We start from the raw sequence: 6,000 nt of genomic DNA on the forward strand, positions 1-6,000 counted from the left end.
TCTCGACAACATCAATGCTAGTCGTCAACGTAGTATTGAGGACTTCCTCGCCCGCAACCCACCACAACCACAGCCAGCCCAAGTCAGTGATAGTGAGATTAACAGTGAGGATATGGACTTTAAGGGGTTTGTCTGGGAGGCCCTGCAAACCTCTGTGAGAAGTGAAAGTGATTCACCGGAGGGCAACTAATCTGCCCTCTGCCTCGGAACCAGCCGCCATCCACGTGTGTATATATGTATATATGTATATATGGTTTTTTTTATACAGGGATCAGCCCACCCGGGCACAGGTCACTGACCCACATTGGGGCCTGGGGGCTAAAATATAATGTTAATAATAATAATAATAATAATAATAATAATAATAATAATAATAATAATAATAATAATAATGTTAATAATAATAATAATAATAATAATAATAATAATAATTCATAGGTCTAGGTTGTGTTTCTCACTTTTGATCTTTTTTCATTACTGTATTTCTTTAATATTATTGTTATTATTATTATTTTATTACAGTATTATTGTTATTATTATTATTGTTACTATTATTATTGTTATCATTCTTATTTTATTTTTGTGTTTTATTAAAAATTTTATTTACTATGAATAATTATTATTATTACTGTATAATCATTATTATTATTATTACTATTACATATATACTGTATGTATATATATCCACTTGTAGTGGATAAGGAACAGTGGCGGCTCATCGGTAGGCACTGTGGAACTGCAGCACCCCCTATTTCACCCGATATATATGTATTAGATAATATAATATATCATATATGTATATTTATTTATACATGTATAAGATATTTAAAACTATTATCAATAATCCTTAAACTTAATGTCAATGGCCATCCTCTAATTCCAAGAAAACAACAAAAATCCCTGTATGTGGAACTGTCTTATTCGACAGTTCCAATAACGGGCGTTTGCTTTGTCTCACGTATGCGCTCATGTCCTGGAGGCAAGCGGGGGTGAGAACTGCGCATTAGCACCACACAGGATGATGCGTATGATTCATACTCATAGAGACTACATTTTGTATTCATTGTTTTTTCCAGAAACGTTATTGTGTAGAAGAATTTGACAATTCCTATGACTACATCAGAGTCTGAATGCTGCTTTTCAACATTAAAAAGAATAAAAACTTTTCTGAGGAGCACTATGAATCAGGAAAGGCTAAATGCACTTGCAATGATTTCAACGGAGAAAAATTTCTTTAACAGTCATCCAAACATCAATGAGAAAGTTGTTGACCTTTTCGCTCAAAAGAAAACAAGAAGAATGGATTTTATTTTTAAATAAATTTGGCTCAAGCTAGACTGGAGTATTTTATCTGTAAGTGTTAAATGTTTTTTTTAATATTTTTACCATACTTTTAGTATTTTCATATTTTTATCATTATATATATATATACTTATACCTACTGTATTTCTGTGTGTCTTACACAATATTAAAACAATTCTTAAAAATGTTTTGAAGCAGCTCCCCCACGAATTAGAGTCACGAGCTGCCACTGATAAGGAATGAAGGATGAGGGAAATTGCAGGGTAAAACACAATGAAAAACTGATCATATGACATTAAAATAATGTCTCTCCATGCACTGAATGATAAAAAGTTATTATTTGCCATTAATACGCCTCCTAAAAATCTGAGTCAGTGTGTGTTGTTGTCTGCTGTTTGTTTACAACTGACCCACTTGGTCCGAGTGTACTCTTATCTTCACAAAAAAATTTAAATTACACCACGATGCTTCAACAAAGTTGCTTTCATTGGCACCAGATAGTACTCTCTGTTTAATATGGTGGGGTGGGGGGTCCAGGGGGGTGAAATCCCCTGGCTAGAAAGTTAGGTAAGGTTAAGTAGGTTTCTTTGGTTGGTTAAGTCAGGTTCTATTTGGTTCTAGTTAATGTCGCTTCTTTTAAAGTATGGCTAATATGGAGGACTTCACAACCGTTCACCCCCCTACCCCCCCCCAGTAATAACAGTGTCTACGCAAGGCAGGTGTTAAGTTATGCCATAACTACAACAGTATCCCCTATAAAACACAGTCAAATTGTGGCATTTTAAAATTTGTTTTCAATGAAAAATCACCAGCTGTGAAGTCGTAAATAATTACCAAACACTTACTATAATGGGTATTTTTCCGTTTTAACACCCAAGTCACACACAACAATACTAATAGCCCTCCCAATTGCCTTATACAATTCTAAACAACTTTTCTTCTATAAACATCCGTCGGAAATAGGTTAAGTTAGGTGAGGTTATGAGAACGACAGCAAAGCAATCCAAATACAGTAGAAGTCCAAAAATCCGGACTGCTTGGGGATTTTCGGATTTTCCGGATTCTCAGGCAGTACTTTTAAAATTCAAATTTCAGGAGAAATAAAGAAGAGATGAACATGTACATTTTGATAGTTTATTCATTCGCAAATATAGCATGCTTCATTTATCAAAACGAGCAGTTTTAAAGATAAAGCTGTGAATTCTAAAATTTTATTCTTTGCCTTTTTTATATCATAAATTGTAGACTTTCCAATGTCGTATGTTTCCTTTAGAACAGTATTGCTCACACCACGTTCTAGTTTCTTAATTATTTAAGTTTGTCACTCAATTTCAACGTGTTCTTCTTTCTCTTCACACAACGAGCCCATTATTATGGGCTTGTACTGTACAGTATTCTGTAATGGAAAGAGTAGGACTCAAAATTACATACGTTGTCACAGTTCTATTGCTCGTTTTAAAGTGGTAACTGCGTGGTCGCTTGTTGTCGCTGTGCAGCTGTGGCGCTCACGCATGCACACATACACACAAAAGCCAGCTAAAAAAATTAAATAAAAATAATAAATAAATAAATAAAAGTTAAGTTTGAATTTTCGAAAAGTCCGGTTTCTCAGGTGGTCCGGATTTCTGGCATCCGGATTTTTGGACTTTTACTGTACATTGCTGTGCAATGTACAGTAAAAGCTGTCGTTATACTGTATTATACTGTAAAAAACAGAACAAACATTGCACACAAGAAAAAGAGTGGTAATGTATGAGAAAACGGGTCCGACTAATTACCCAAATGTAGCCGCAATGAAGTCAAATAATGGTCCTACATGAATAAATCGGACTGCCAATCACTTCTCGACTAGTATTTGGTGTCACAAAGAAAAAAAAATTGGAAAACGTAATTTAATCTGAGTTAATAGATCACGTGCATATACCGAAGGAGCGAGTAATTACCCAAATGTACCCAAATGTAGCCGCAATGAAGTCAAATAATGGTCCTACATGAATAAATCGGACTGCCAATCACTTCTCGACTGGTATTTGGTGTCACGGTCACAAAAAATTGGTAAACTTAATTTAATCTGAGTTAATAGATCGAGTGCATGTACCTAACCTAACCTCGACTAGTATTTGGTGTCACGAAGTGACAAAAAATTGGTAAACTTAATTTAATCTGAGTTAATAGATCAAGTGCATGTACCTAACCTAACCTAACACAACACAACTCGATTAAATTAAGTTTACCAATTTTTTGTGACTTTATGACACCAAATAATAATAGAGAAGTGATTCACAGCCCGATTTACGCTTGTACGACCATCATTTGACTTCATTGCGGCTACATTTGGGTAATTACTCGCTCCCTCGGTACATGCACGCGATCTCAAGTTTTTCCAATTTTTGTGACTGTGACCCAAATACTAATAGAAGTGATTAGTCCGGTTTTACATGTGTTATTGGGTAATTAGTCGGACCGAATGAACAGTGAGTGGGTGGGTCGGGAGCGGAGATTAGAGTTGGAAGAGCTGTGCCAACATTGTGAGAATGATTATTTTGCGTCAATTGCTGAGTTACACCAGAAAAATAGTAAGGCAATTTTTATTTTTTTTTATAAAACACGGTGTATTACCGAATGTAGTTCTTTGTCCAAAGTATAATAACCAGTGTACACTGCGTGAAGAACAACATATTTGGCTGTCACAATAGTTTTACAGATTAAGGTAAGATGTGAGGGCGTGAAGAATGGGGAGGGGAGGGGAGGTTAGGTTAGGTAGGTTGGTTAGTATTTTATTTATTTGATTGATTCAAAAAAGATAAAAATAATTTTTTTCCGTTATGATTGTTGCGTAGGGGGGGGAAATGGATATCAAATTCATTCGAAACTCATCAAAAACCATTGGAAAAACCTATTTTTAATATCAAATTAAAGACCGGTGTGATAATATAAACTGACCAAAACACCATAATACAAAAAAAATAAAAAAATTATTAAAACCTGAGGACAGCCAATGAACACACATTTATCACCACAACTGCTCCTGGTGGTAGCGGTTTTCTCACGGTCCGACTAATTACCCAAATGTAGCCGCAATGAAGTCAAATGATGGTCCTACAAGCGTAAATCGGGCTGTGAATCACTTCTCGATTATTATTTGGTGTCATAAAGTAACAAAAAATTGGTAAACTTAATTTAATCTGAGTTGTGTTGTGTTAGATTAGGTTAGGTATATGCACTCGATCTATTAACTCAGATTAAATTAAGTTTACCAATTTTTTGTGACTTCGTGACACCAAATACCAGTCGAGAAGTGATTGGCAATCCGATTTATTCATGTAGGACCATTATTTGACTTCATTGCGGCTACATTTGGGTAATTAGTCGGACCCTTTTCTCATACAGTACCTCTCTTTTTCTTGTGTGCAATGTTTGTTCTGTTCTTTACAGTATAACGACAGCAATGTATTTCAACACGAGTCACCAAGAAAATGTTCCACTACCGGTAGAGATCAGCGTTTTTAAAGCTGTGACAATATCTCCAGTAAATTGAACGTCTTTAGTGGCTAAGTGGATCACAAGATAACCAAGGTGGGCGGGCGTCCTGAAACCAATCTACACTGTACTTCTGCAGACAGTACCAGTTAGTGGCATGATTTCCTGAGTTAATATATACATTCACCACTAATCCCTGTTCCTAAGAATATGAAATCCTGCCCTCATTGACAGTATTCACCCAGAATTCAATATTTTCCTACTAACCTCTCCCGTGCCACAACAACCACGCCCAATAACCATTCCCATAATCAAAACAGAATCATATATAATACATTAATATACTTGTCACTTTGATGCAAAATATCAATCACTACCTCAAAACGACGTCAGTGTTGAAATATATGTACAAGTGACAGGTTCCTCAGTATAGTGTTAGGTGGGTTGGGTAGATCCTTTACTGTTCATATACTTTGATGCGGGTTTAAGACTCAGCATTAGCTTTTTACTTTACTTTTACTTATTAAAATATTCAATTTGAATGCCCTAATACTTCGAAGATACGTTGTGATGTGGTATATAAAGTTCATGTCATTCCAACGGAAATATCAAATTTAGTCAAGTCTCAAGTTAAAGAAGCTGTCAGCATACAGTTGTGAACTCTTGGAATAACCTGCCAATTGTGGCAGCACCAAGTGTGAACGGTATCATCAGACTTGACCAACACTGGCACATATTAAATAAGGTAGTGTACATACAAGAGCCCGTACAAGCCCACTTAGCTCAGTACTTGCCAGCGGCCCGACAGTGCTCATCAGACTCGAGTAACAGGCCGCCCGACCAACTTGTAATACGACTATTATACTGGTCGTTGAAGTAACGAAGAGGATAAATTACACAATATAGTACTCAAACATTTCAACTTTAGTTCATGAAAATTATAACCAAGAATTTCCAGACATCTAATACACTTACGAAAGTAATTCATAAGTAATACTTTTTTATACTTTTTACTTTAACATGAGACCAGTAAACAACTCGTCCACTGTTTGATATCCCATAACTTCTTATTGTTGGTGGACTAGTGTAATTACTAACCATAGTGTTGAAGAACAGTAATAACATTAACGGACACAGAAAACCGGGTAACTATTTATACAGTACACTATATGCTGGTGATGTTGATATATTTTGTAATCATTATCAAATCCATATGAA

General features: G+C 35.5%; 1 protein-coding gene across 1 annotated transcript in view; it reads right to left on the reverse strand.

Annotated features, from left to right (window-relative positions):
* Positions 1-5,241, reverse strand: part of LOC121866504 (putative ankyrin repeat protein RF_0381) — a 48,074-nt gene extending 42,833 nt beyond the window's left edge. The window contains exon 1 of the mRNA XM_042366251.1: positions 5,160-5,241. The gene's annotated coding sequence lies outside the window, so the exon portion shown is untranslated. The remainder of the gene's footprint in view (positions 1-5,159) is intronic.
* Positions 5,242-6,000: the final 759 nt, after the last annotated feature.

Source organism: Homarus americanus, unplaced genomic scaffold, assembly GCF_018991925.1.
Source record: "Homarus americanus isolate GMGI-L3 unplaced genomic scaffold, GMGI_Hamer_2.0 scaffold32583, whole genome shotgun sequence".
Lineage (NCBI taxonomy): Eukaryota > Metazoa > Arthropoda > Malacostraca > Decapoda > Nephropidae > Homarus > Homarus americanus.